General features: G+C 44.5%; 1 protein-coding gene and 1 non-coding gene across 2 annotated transcripts in view; one reads left to right on the top strand and one right to left on the bottom strand.

Moving 5' to 3' along the window:
- Positions 1-12,961, top strand: part of GLIS3 (GLIS family zinc finger 3) — a 298,713-nt gene that overhangs the window by 31,559 nt on the left and 254,193 nt on the right.
- LOC128778703 (U6 spliceosomal RNA) lies at positions 7,889-7,995 on the bottom strand. The gene has a single exon (XR_008424433.1). It is a non-coding gene; the product is annotated as a U6 spliceosomal RNA (small nuclear RNA).

Raw genomic sequence — 12,961 nt, forward strand, 5'->3', positions numbered from 1 at the left:
CATGTTGTAAATGACAAGATTTCATTCTTTTTTATGAAAAAATAATATTCCAGTGTGTGTGTGTGTGTGTGTGTGTGTGTGTGTGTGTGTGTGTGTGTGTGATGATTTCTTTATCCATTCATCTGTCCATGGACACTTAGGTTATTTCCGTATCGTGGTTATTATAAATAAAGTCGCAGTGAACATGGTGGGGGGTGCATATATTTTCTTTGACTTAGTGTTTTTGTTTTCTTCAGATAAATACCCAGAAGTGGAATTACTGGATTGTATAATAATTCTATTTTTAATTTTTTGAGGAGCTTCCATACTGTTCTCTACAGTCGCCTCACCAGTGACAGTCCCACCAACAGTGTGCGAGGGTTTGCTTTTCTCCACGTCCTTCCCAAGATTTGGCATTTCTTGTCATTTTGAGACTAGCCATTCTGACAGGTGTGAGGTGGTACCTCATTGTGGTTTCGATTTGCGTTTCCCTGATGGTGATGCTGAGCGTCTTTCACGTGTCTCGTGGCCATTTGTGTGTCTTCTTTGGAAAACACCCTTTTTTAAACTGCCCTTTTTAAAATTGGATTGGTATGGGGGGTTTTTTGGGGTTGAGTAGTATGCATTCTTTATATATTTTGGATATTAATTCCGTATTGGATACATCATTTGCAAGTATTTTCTTCCATTCAGTAAATTGCTTTTTTACTTTGTTGATGGTTTCCTTTGCTGTGCAGAAGGTTTTTGTTGTTGATGTTGTTGTTTTGTTCTGTTTTGTTTTTTGGTTTGATGTAGTCCCACTTGTTTATTTTTGGCTTTATTGCTTTCACTTTTGATGTCAGATTGAGAAAAAACTCATCTCCAAGACCTGTGTCAGGGAGCTTGTTGCCTACGTTTTCTTCCAGGAGTGTTACGATTCCAGGTTTTATGTTCATCTTTAATTTTTAGTTTAGTCCTTCAGCCACTAGATGGATTTGACTACATTAAGTAAGGGCTGCACCCCCTTACCCCTAACCCTGCTTTTTAAAAATTATAAATGGTGACCAAGTTAAGGAAAGGACCATTGAGAACTTAGAGTTCTGGAGTTATTCATAGGATGAATGTGTGTTACTTTTTTTTTTTTTTTTTTTTTTTGGTATGAGTTAACAATACAAATGACCTTTTACTTGGAACTATTCCTGGACTAGGTGTAGGAGTGATTCAGTCTATGTCTTTGTAACACAACCGATGGGCAACAACAACAAAAAAAAAAAAAAAAAGAGAGAGAAAAGAAAACCACCCATATTTACCTTAGTCTAAATAGAGTCAATTAACAACAGGTCATCTGGTTATTTTAGCACTAGGTAGAAACGTAGATTTTAAGTCATTTATGGTGATTCAGAGAAGTTTTTATTTTTATCTATTTAGTCCTTTGGTGAACAAACTTAGCTTTATTCTTTTTCTTTATTTTCCCATAAAAATGTATTTCTCTCTTTGGTTTGCATTCACATGCATTCCCTGGTTTGACAAAATCAGTGATGGCAACTTTTTTCTTTAAGTTTGGGTTACCAGGTATAGAGGAAATACAGCAAAGAGCAAAGAACCCAGGTTTGGGGTAAAATCCAGTTCGGTCTAATTCCTTGCCCTTTCTCTTGGTGGCTCTGGAATCCAGAAAATCACTAACTCCTCCAAGTTTCAGTTTCTTAAACTGTAAAAAGGAAGATAATAATACTTACCTTATGAAGTTGTTGGCGGGGTTTAGAGAAGTCCACTTGACCCTTGACCAACACGGGTGTGAACTGTATGGTTCCACTTACGTGCAGATTTTTTATAGTACAGGACTGTACATGTAGTTTCTCTTATGATTTTCTTAACACCATTTCCTTTTCTCTAGCTCACTTTTATCGTAAGAAGATAGTTTATAACACATACAATTTATAAAGTATGTTATTGACTCCTTATATCGCCAGTAAGACTTACAATCCATAGTAGACTATTGGTAAAGTTTCGGTGGAATCAAAAACTATACATGGATTTTCAACCAATTGGGGTTGTCACCTCTAGGCCCTGCATTGTTCAAGGTCAACTGTAACCAACAGCTACGACGCCCATCAGTTATTTGGAACCCGTTTCTTAAATGTTCTTTCCTTTTTTCTTTTGTGTGGCTGGATTGAGGTTCAGCTCAGTTTAGTTGCAGTATAAATGGATCATTAAAAGTGAAGCAAATTTATAGCTAGTTCACATTTGCCATTCACGGACGAAAGAAATCAGAGGAGTGAAGTGCCTTCTTCAAGAGGATAGTTTGTTGGCAGAAGAGAGATTAGAACTCCTGTGTCCCCCTTTCTCAAATGCAGACCTTTCCTCTTGTGGTATGACCTGGCCCGTGGTCCAGTAAGCTTTGCTCTTGAATTCTGTAAAATGTGGCAGCCACCTAAACAAACAGTCACCAAAGGGACCAGCAAATATGAGCTCTGTCTACATGGACTTCATGTTTGTTATAACATAGCTTGTGAATTCATATAAGCTTATGCTGTGTATAATTTGTTTGTCCTTTGGTTATCAGGAAACCCTTTCATTAAATCTCACCTGAAATTTAGAAGTACTCGCCATTTGGATGTCTTTTTCAGGTAGCATGAGGTGGCACCCAGTTGTAAGATTTGTGTCCAAGGAATGGCTTGTCTGAAGGGTGTGTGCATTTCAAATCGGACAAATGTCGGCAGGTTTCACCTCCACAGGCGGTTGTACAGACGGGCACTCTCACTAGCGGTACATGGGAGTGCCCGTTGCTCCCACACCTTATGAACACAGTATTTGTTAATCTGGTAGCTGAAAAATGTTCATCCTTTCAAGAATTCAGTGACCCGTTTTGATTTTCTCCCTTGTTCCTCAGCCCCTCTGCCCCCCCTACCATGTTTATTCCCCATCTCTTTATGTCCACTTTTGGTGTTTTGGGTTGAGATTTTGGGTTGCTTAAAGTCTCGTGTTGGGAGACATCCAAAGGAGATCCAAAGGAGATCTAGAGGGACCAGAAGTTGAGACACTGACAGGAAGTTGAATTCAAACAGGCTGAGAAAAGCAAGGAATCACTCCCAAGAATTAGTCAATAGCACAACACTGATTCAACACACAGTAGACCTAAAATTCCTAGGTTTTTGGAGTAGGATTTTACGAGATGAAGCCTTAGGGATACTGATGAATTGACAAGGCCTTCTGGTCACCTTGTCCAGTAGTGGAATATGTCTTTGACCTCAAATAGCCTAAAGGTCAACTGGAGGCTGTTTAGTCTACCAAGCCCCGTGCACCCTCCGAAGTCTGGAGAAGTTGTAGATGGACAGATTGGCCTCACCACTGGGTGAGGAGGGAAGTTGAAGATACCTTGGCCTTGAGTAAGCTTCCTCAGAGACCCAAATTGAGTCTTCTGATTATTTACATCCCTCATGTTACCACGGAAGGCCAAGCCTATAATAAGCATTTGTTCCTTGTCAGTTTAAAACTTGCTGTAAACTAAGTGACTTTGGATTTGAGGCCAAAACTCTGGGTTCCTTTTTGAATCTTGAGGCCACTCTTGTGTTCCGACTTTGGCTGGAAAACCCCTGCCAGCCCTGCAGAGGGAACGCTGAGTCTGCCCTCCTCTGCCCTCCACATGCCTTTGTCCTCCCTTTGTGCGCACTTTGCAAGAACTGTCCCTGCTCATTGAAAACAGGCGGGTCAAGGTCATTGACTCTTTTCAGTATTTTTCCAGCAGGAACATTCATTCATTGTTTCAACATTTTTTAAGGCAGCACAGCATAGTGATTAAGTACATGGGGCCCAGAGCCAGACTGCCTGGGTTTAAATCATCACTCTGCCACTCAGCTATGTTGCTTCCATACTCTGTGCCTCAGTTTTCTCATCTGTAAATGAGGCTAATTAAATACACATACAGTACACATGTGTAACTATATGAGTGTGGATGCATGTAGCTTATCAAAATGCCTACCTTACAATAAGTTATCTGTATGCTTATTGTCATAAATCATTTCTTAAAAAAATCTCAGACACTCTAAGGTTAAGTGGAAAAAATGCTTACTATGTACAACTCTTGCAAACACTTCACACATATTACCTGCACTCACGATAACTCCATAGATGCCATCATCCCCTTTTCACGCATGGAAGCTAAGACCCAGAGATCTTAAATAAACTGTTCAAGGAACTCAGACTTCAGAGCTTGTGGTTATAACTGCTGTGCATGAAACTTGTCTTCCCAGAAAGTATAATATATTGACTCTAACAGGCTGGCAGTGGTGACATTGGTGGTCCCGGCAATGTCAGTGACAGTAATAACCCCAGCTGAGTGGTGAGAGGGCACAGCGTATGCCAGGTGTCATTGCCTACTGCTCCCTGTGCCTTGTGAGGGAGGCAGTATTACGGTCCCTACAGATGCAGAAGCCGAGAAACACTGATACTGTGGCAGCTGTCATGGGACTGAGCCACAGTTTGAGTGTAAACTTGCCTGATTCCAGTGTCCTTGGCCTGAAAACCATCCTGAATGCCTCCAGCCTGATTTCCATGTCCTAGACCAGGCAGCCAGAGTGCGTCAGGCAGGACAGACTTGTGCGTTCAGTGAACTTGGAAGGTTTCTTCGTGACTTCTGCTCTTAGGTCTCTCTCACCTGACTCTCTAATTTTCTTTTTTTAAAGTCCCAAAGAAGGTTAAAATACACGTTCTCCTGGGACACACCACAGCAACTGTAATAAAGTCCTATTTTGTTTTGTTTTTGTTGAGTGTGGGTCAGTTTAATAATCCTCAACATGAATGAATTTAAAGGGTTTTCTTAAACTCATATCAAATATTGATTAAGCCTGGATCACAGTTTGGGATCTGGTGGGGGTTTAGGCAGGAAACCAGCAGTAAGGAGAAGTGCAGTGTTTTCCAGAAGAGGGCGAGGGCCCTGGGCCTCTGCAGAAGGGTGGCAGTGGCACAGATGGTCTGCGTGACAGCTCCACCTGATGCGTGTTTCCGGAAGAAGTGCCGTGGCCCAGGTGGGGTGGGAATGGGAAGTACGAATCCTGAAGTCCCCCGGAGCCCAGACAGGGCCACGCTCACTGACGCAGGGCACACGAGACCAGACAAAGAGCAGCGTCCTTGGACGTCACACCCCTCATGCCAAGGACATGACACATAAGGGGAGGTGCCATTTTGTCTGACTAAGAAGAAATACTCTTCTTTGTGGTCACAGGGAAGTGTGGATTTTTCCCTCTTCAATACCTTATTAGTGAAGACACATGAGAGTTTCATGTTTTACGTTTTTAATATTTTTATGTTTCGGCAGTATTCTTCCTCAGTAATTCCCCAATAATTTTGAAATAGTAATCTGTTTTTCTCTCCCCTTTAGTCATATATTGTTTGAATTCTTAAAGCTATATATGTCAGCATGTAGTTGTGTATTATCTTTAACGTAAAAACACATACACATATGCATGTAATTTGTTGTCTCTCAGAACTCTTATGAAGGGAAAAATATTATTCTCTATACAAGGTTAGACTTTTCAGACATCTTTACTTTCAATTTTTGAGATGTATTTATGATGCTGAGCTGTTTCATAGGTGGCATCTGTCCCCGTGGTATAATGGGGTGATGCATCCCCAATAACTTGAGCTTCAGCAGCCACACTGCAGTGTGACAGACATGAATACTTGGGTTAAGAAACCTGAAAAACTAGCCCAGATCAAAATCTCTGGGAGCAGCCCACAAAAATAAAAGTAGCAAACACTTACATTTTGTTTAAAGGAAGTTGTGGGGGATAGCCTTAACATCAGGTTTTTTTTTTTCCTCTTAACATGGACATATGGATATGGATGTTTTTGTCAGAATTAAGTCATTAGTAAACTCCTTCTGAAGACTGGTCTATTTCATTTTCTTAGGAATGAAGATGGGCCTTACAGGGTGAGGCCCTTTGAATTGGCAGGCTCTGTAGGATTTGGCTATAAAGTATTTGGGCTTTTTGAAATGGAATACTGTATGTCTCTTTTGGCTATGGCCTTAAAGACGTATGACTTTATTGTGAAATTTCATTGGGATTTTTTTTTTTTTTTTACATCATAGTAAAAGGCAGTGCAGTTTTCAAGGAGCATGATACTAGATTGTGAGATCCTTGAGGGAAAGAAGAAGCCTTATTTATCTCTTTTCTCCCTGTTTTGGAAACAAACCCTATATATAGTTGGTACTCAGTAAATATTTACTGTGGTGAATTCGATCTAAAATTGTTTCACCCATCCCCCCCACCCACCTCCCCTCTGGTAACCACCAGTTTGTTCTCTATATTTAAGAGTCTATTTTTTGTTCGTCTCTATTTTTCTTTGTTCATTTGCTTTGTTTCTTAAATTCCATGTATAAGTGAAATCATATGGTATTTGTTTCTTTCTGACTGGCTTACTTCACTTAGAAGCAAGTCCATTGATGGACACCTGGGTTGCTTCCATATCTTGGCTATTGTAAATAATGCTTCAATAAACATAGAGGACCATAGATCTTCCCAAATTAGTGTTTTCATATTCTTTCGGTAAATAACTAGTAGTATAATTATGGATCATATGGTAGTTCTATTTTTAATTTTTTTGAAGAACCCTCACACTGTTCACCAGTTTCATTCCCATCAACAGTGTGCAAGGGTTCCTTTCTCTGCACATCTTCACCAACAGTTCTTGTTTCTTGTGTGTGTGTGTGTGTGTGTGTGTGTGTGTGTGTGTGTGTTTAATTTTAGCTATTCTGACTGGTGTCAGGTGGTATCTCATCATGGCCTTGAATTTCCCTGATGATGAGTGATGTTGAGTATGTTTTCATGTATCTGTTGGCCATCTGGATGTCTTCTTTGGGGAAATGTCTGTTCTTGTCCTTTGCCTATTTTTTAATTGGATTTTTGGGGTTTTTTTTTTGGTAATTGAGTTGTGTAATTTCTTTAGAGTTTTTTATATGAATTCCTTATCAGATATATCATTTGCAAATATCTTTCCCACTCAGTAGGTTGTCTTTTTGTTTTGTTGTTTGTTTCCTTTGCCGTGTGTCCTATGAACTTTTAATATCCTTTCAAATTTGGTATAACAGACAGATGCCATATTGAATCACTTCAGGACACGCTTAGGTCAGGAAAAGTAAGGGAGAATTACGCTTCTCTTCTGGTGACCTTACTTGTTTCTCACTTCAGTAAGTATGAATTGAGAACATTTCCTTTTCTTACCTTTCTCTTCCCTTTATTTAACTAACTGAGTCACCAACAATTTATTTAGCATATGTTTTATATGATTGATTGGGCTAAGCTGCGGGACTACAGAGGTAAATAAAATCTAATACTCGCTTCCCAAAGAAGACAGGTCAATAAAGTCATTGTTCTAAGTGACCTGAGAAGGAGTTATCTGTATGCCACTAACCTCTTTTATTATCTTCTCTTTCCCATATTCATTTGTCTTTCTCCCTTTGAGAGGTAGAATGCTCCTAGGACACGTGGGGGGAGAGGACAAAGCCAGATCCACAAGGCTGTGCTCAGACGTGGTCTAGCTAGTCGGCTGTGTTTTGTGCGGCATCAACTAGTAGAGTTGACTAGAGAGCAAATGAGTTGCGGAGTCTTTGTGCAAGTGACCTGAAGTTCATTGGGTTGATTATATAGCTGTCACTGACCACGATACAGGATGGACAGTGGTAAAAAGAGATAAGCAGAGCTGGATCAATCTCTGGGTGTGTTCAGGGGCCAGAGAGAACGATTACGTGGGGTGGGGGAGAGGGAGGAAGAAAGGGGAGGAAATGGTGAGGCTTGGGCTGCCTGACGGGCTGGGGCGCTGGTAATCTGTTGTCTCACGTAGGCACGAGGATACCGCGTATTTCTGTGTTTGGCGTTCGGTACACATTCATCTCACTTAGATGAATCCTGTGTTGTTGTATTTTTTTTTCCTTAAATTTCCTATTGTTTTCTAATTTTTCCGTGTCACCCTCGTGCAGGAGCCATGCTGATCTTCTGCGTATCGTTCCAGTGTTAGTGGACGTGCTGTCGAAGCGAGCACTGCTTTCTGACTTCTAATGTGATTGTCGATATGACTGTCCCTTCGCTTTTGTGAGGATGGAGTGTACCTCCTGTGTGTTTTGTTCTTTTTCACGGCAGGCGGCTTTCAGACTGCTTCCCAGGCACTAAAGGATTTAGTTGGAGTATTTTCCCCAGGGGAGTTAGGTTTCGATCTATCTGGGAATTACTGATTGTTGTCCTATTTTGTTTATAAGGATATCATCTCAGAGCCCATTTTCCTTTTTCCCTCTTTCATCTCAGAACTTTCTCTCATCTCCCGAGCAGTGGTTCTGGACGGTTGTGGCTGTGTGTGTATTCGAGGCTCTCACATACAAGGATAATACTTGTTTTGCTAGCGTAAGTGGAGAAGGAATAATATATATCAATCCATGACCTAAATAAGGAATGACAAAATACGATACGTTTCTATAGCTATTCTAGCTCTATATTCAGTGTGACCGTAGTAAACCTAATATTTATTGCTGTTACCTATTAGCAGTATTTTAGCCTTTTTTTTTTCCTTGCCGTGGCTTAACACGGATTATTAGCTGCAAACTAATATCATTATTGCTTTTCTTTCAAATTTGCAACTATGCCGTATTTTCTTTTAAAATTTTTCATGTTTATTTTTTGAGAGAGAGAGAGAGAGAGAGAGAGGCAGCCCACGAGTGGAGGAGGGGGCAGCGAGAGAGGGAGACAGAATCTGAAGCAGGCTCTAGGCTCTGAGCTGTCAGCACAGAGCCCAACGTGGGGCTCAAACTCACGAGCTGTGAGATCATAACCTGAGCCAAAGTCGAATGCTCAACGAACCCCAGGTGCCCCATGTGCCCCGAGCTACCCAGGTGCCCCAAACTTCGCTGTGTTTTCAACTCAACAGTTGCAAGTTGATGGCCAAGTGTGTGCAGAGCATTACACTAGGAGCTGGTAGAGGCCATGGAGGGGAGGAGTGGAGGGTCTCTGCCTTCCAGGGGCTCATGATCCAGGAGAGAGGACGTGTCCATAAATCATTCTGTTATCAGGCAGCACAGAACTCAGCAACTGAACAACATCACGGCTCTGTGGGCATGGGTGGGCAAATCGAAAATCTAAGCAGAAGTTACCCCACGTTCGTGAATTTCTTTGCACCGTGGAGTTGTTCCACGGTGCCTGAAAGCCTCCTTGTGCACAGTGCTGGGCACACACTGTAACACCTCCTCTGAGTGTGTTGGAAAATAGCACACATGTGGTAAAAAGTCCAAAACTCATTAAAAGGTATGCAGTGGAAAGTACGTCTGTCTCTTAACACATTCCGTCATTTTTTTCTCTCTAGAGACACCCACTTTTCACAATTTCCTGTGTGTGATTAATTGCTGAAGGTGTGTTGCTGATAGATTCTTTCGAAATTTCGTTGACTTCAACCCAGTGTATTAAACGTGGTCAAATGTGCCAGGTGCTGTGTTAAGTACTGGGAACACCAAGACTAGGATTCTGATCTGTGAGAGTTCACGGTCTGGTACACATGAAGATATAACTTAGTCTATAACATGTTCTGTGGTGTAATGGAGATATGGGCTAAGTGTGCTGATAACCCAGGGACGGGACGAATGACTCCCCACTCTTGGGTGGGGCTGGGGCCGCTTCACAGAGACCATGAAACTCGGGGATGTGGGGACGGGGGGGTAGGTAAGTAAATCTTTGGCCCAAAGAACCATATGCTCAAAGAAAGAGAAGGCTTGAAATCTATGTTGAGGGTGTCAGTAGGGGTAGGGTGTAGGATATGTGCAGTGGCAGATAACATCGGGAGGTTGAGGCCAAATTATCAAGAACACCGAATTTCTCATCCTGCAAAATTTGGACATCAATCATCCCCTGTAAGGGTGAAGGGAAGAGGTTGAAGGAGTTGGGAGGGAGGTGAGGCGTATCTGTCTTCAGAAGGATGTTCCACTTCTTGATGTGTGGAACGACAGGGGAGGATGTACAGGTGCGGGGATCAGTTAGGTTACAACCCTGGCTGTCACCTGGACAGGATGAAATGAGAAGGTGGCAGTGGGAATGACGAGGAAACGCACCTGAGAGATCCCACAGAGGGACACATGACACGTTCTGATGATGACAGGAAGGGATCAGGCACGCTCCTGTTTCAGGATTCGTGCACCTGCTAAGAGGAAGTCAGAGACGAGTGAGCTAGACACAGTCTTTGTGCCGAAGGAGCCTGCCGTCTAGTGAGAAACCACACTCTCATGGTGCACAAGTAAGAGACGAGAAGCAAAGGCCACCATGAGAAGACATCAAGACTTGAGCGGTGGACGTATAAAAAGCCATCAGCGATAGAGGAAAAGTGATCGATCATACAGGCGGATGGGACACGGTCTAGAATAGGGCCGCGGCGGGAGTCTGAGCAGGGAGAAAGTGCCTCTTAGCGTCTGACCACTGCTGCGAGAAGTCTAGTGGAGACGCAGAGAGAGCGGCCGAGTTGACATCCATAACGTTGTTTTAAGTTTGTTTATTTATTTAGAGACAGAGTGCAAGCGGGGAAGGGGCAGAGAGAGAGGGCAGAGAGAGAGAATCCCAGGCAGGCTCCCCACTGTCGGCTCAGAGCCTGACGCAGGGCTGGAACTCATGAACTGTGAGATCATGACTTGAGCAGAAACCGACAGGTGGATGCTTAACCGGCTGAACCCCGCAGGCGCCCGAAGGACGCGGTGACTTGTAGGGGCACACGTGACCGGTGTGGCGGGGAAAGAAAGGTCCGAGTGGGAGGCCTTGCAGGGAGTGGGGGTGGGGGGTGTGTGGAGGGGTGGGGGCGGGGGTGAAGCGCCTGGCTCCATTGGCCTTGACGCGGACAGCCCGGGCAGAGGATGGGGCGGGGGGAGAGGGAGGGGGAGGGCTCTCCTGCCCCTGCCGTCTCCTCAGTCGAGGAAGCCGGTGATGCAGGCAGGGAGAGGGAGAAGGTTCTTCAGAGCCCCCCACCCCGGGGCGTCCGTGCCTGGCCCCGAACCCGGGCCGTGCCTGCCCGCTGCCTTCACAGGCGAGCCGTTTTGTTTGCTCCGTTGGCTGCGGAGCGTCTAATTCTGTGCCTAAACCCACATGAGATCATTTTCTCTGGGCTTTTTGATTCCCCCGGGAAAGTTGTGCCTCCCTTTGCCCGTAAAGCTCGCTGAGTCACCTGTCGTCCCCCACGGGACCGGCCGTGTCCGCGCCGTCCTGACCCGCACGGACCGCGCCGCGGGGAAGAGACGAGGCCGGGCCGCCGAGAAGGTTCCGGCCGGTGCGGGGAGCCGGGCGGCTGACGGCCGCGGTCCCCACAGGGCCTTCTGGACACAGCAGCCGCCTCCCCCCTGGGGGAAGCCAGGGGGTCCCTTGGGTCACCAGAGCCCCGGGCTGCAGGAGCGGTTGGAGTGAGTGGCGCGCTTCTGTTGTTCGTAACTTTCTGTAATGTGTGATAACAAGGAGCAGTGTATGGTAACAAAGAACACTCTGTTAGCACGAGTTATTTTAACCACCGGCTTTCGGCTGCTCAGCCTTTTTTCCCCTTCTTCCTCACAGCTCCGTTTCTGGCTCCACGTCTCTGTCACCCACCTCCACCCCCTCCCCAGCTGCTTCCTCCCCGGCTCCTTGTGGGAAGTCCTTCCCCGTGGCTGTGTCTCCTCCACCGCGGAGAACCTGCTGGAGGCTTTTGGCTTTCGCAGCATTAGCAGTCGGCCACTGTCTTTCCCTCTCCGCGCGCAGACCTTTCTCGCGAGGGGTTCTTCACATTTAGAGAGCCCCCAAGATGGTGGGTCACGTGTGTGTGTGTGTGTGTGTGTGTGTGTGTGTGTGTGTGTGAGAGAGAGAGAGAGAGAGAGAGAGAGAGAGAGAGAGAGGTGATGGGTGGTAGATCACAGGTTTTGAGGGGTTCAGAGTTGTCTCTCTTCCCAGAGGGACTCCTTGCTGAGTTTTCAAGGCTACTAAGCCCCAAACACAGAGTAACCTTTATTAAACTGGGCCTGGAAAAGTTTTGTTTTGTTCTTAAAAACCTGACCTTGGACTTTGAGTGGTAACTGGGCCCCGAGTGACTTTGACCCCACGGAGAGAGGTGGGAGATCAGATGTGACCATGGTGCAAATGGCTGTGAACCCAGAGGGGTCAAACAGAGGCGCTCTCTTCCTCTAGAGGTAATTTCTGTGTGCATCCTCCTGTATTCCGGCGCGAGATAGCAGGTGAGACCAGAAATTGTCGACGTAGGCAAAGGATATCTGAGACAAGGGTCTCCAGTAAGCTTTACTAATCGTCTTGCATCAATTTCAAGGCTGAGAGTGATTTTATAGCTCTCCTTATACTTTGTGCAGTGGAGTTTTGTTTGTTTGGCTAGGTTTCTAAAACACACTGCATTTTTTTTCCCCTCAAATCCCTTTACTCTAAAAACTTGTACGTGTCTTCAATGGTATAAATCATCCCAAGAAAGAATATGTTAGCAGTCTAGAGATTTCACTGGAAAAAATCCCTGTGGCTTGGCTGTGTGCCCTTTGAAAAGTCAATTAACATCTCCATTGCTCATTTTCTTTACCTGTAAATGGAGGGGGCCCTGAGCAACCCTAATGTCTTCTCCATTTCAAACATTGATTAGTAATTGGACAGATTCAGAGCTGGAAACTGGATTTCACTTAGTATTTCAATTCCACGGGTCTGGTAGCAGGTACCGAGAGGGCCGAGGGAAGGGATGATAGACTGATAGGCTCAGTTGGAAAGAGTGTGGTATTGATTAGTGATGTCTGCCTTAAATGCAGCAATTAGGGGTGGTGGCCTGTGTGTGTGTGTGTGTGTGTGTGTGTGTGTTTTACCATTCCTTCTCTAGCCCTACTAAGAAAGTCCATAAGGCAGTTGTGTTTTCATTTAGCATGCACCGCCCCCCCCCCACACACACATACACTCCTGTCATCTGTACCAAATTGTTGATGAAAACCCTCAGCATGTGCTCTATTCCTTTTCTGGATTATTTAGCTTCAGTT

This window comes from Panthera pardus, unplaced genomic scaffold (genome assembly GCF_024362965.1).
Source record: "Panthera pardus isolate Hobbes unplaced genomic scaffold, ASM2436296v1 HiC_scaffold_20, whole genome shotgun sequence".
In the NCBI taxonomy this organism is placed as follows: domain Eukaryota; kingdom Metazoa; phylum Chordata; class Mammalia; order Carnivora; family Felidae; genus Panthera; species Panthera pardus.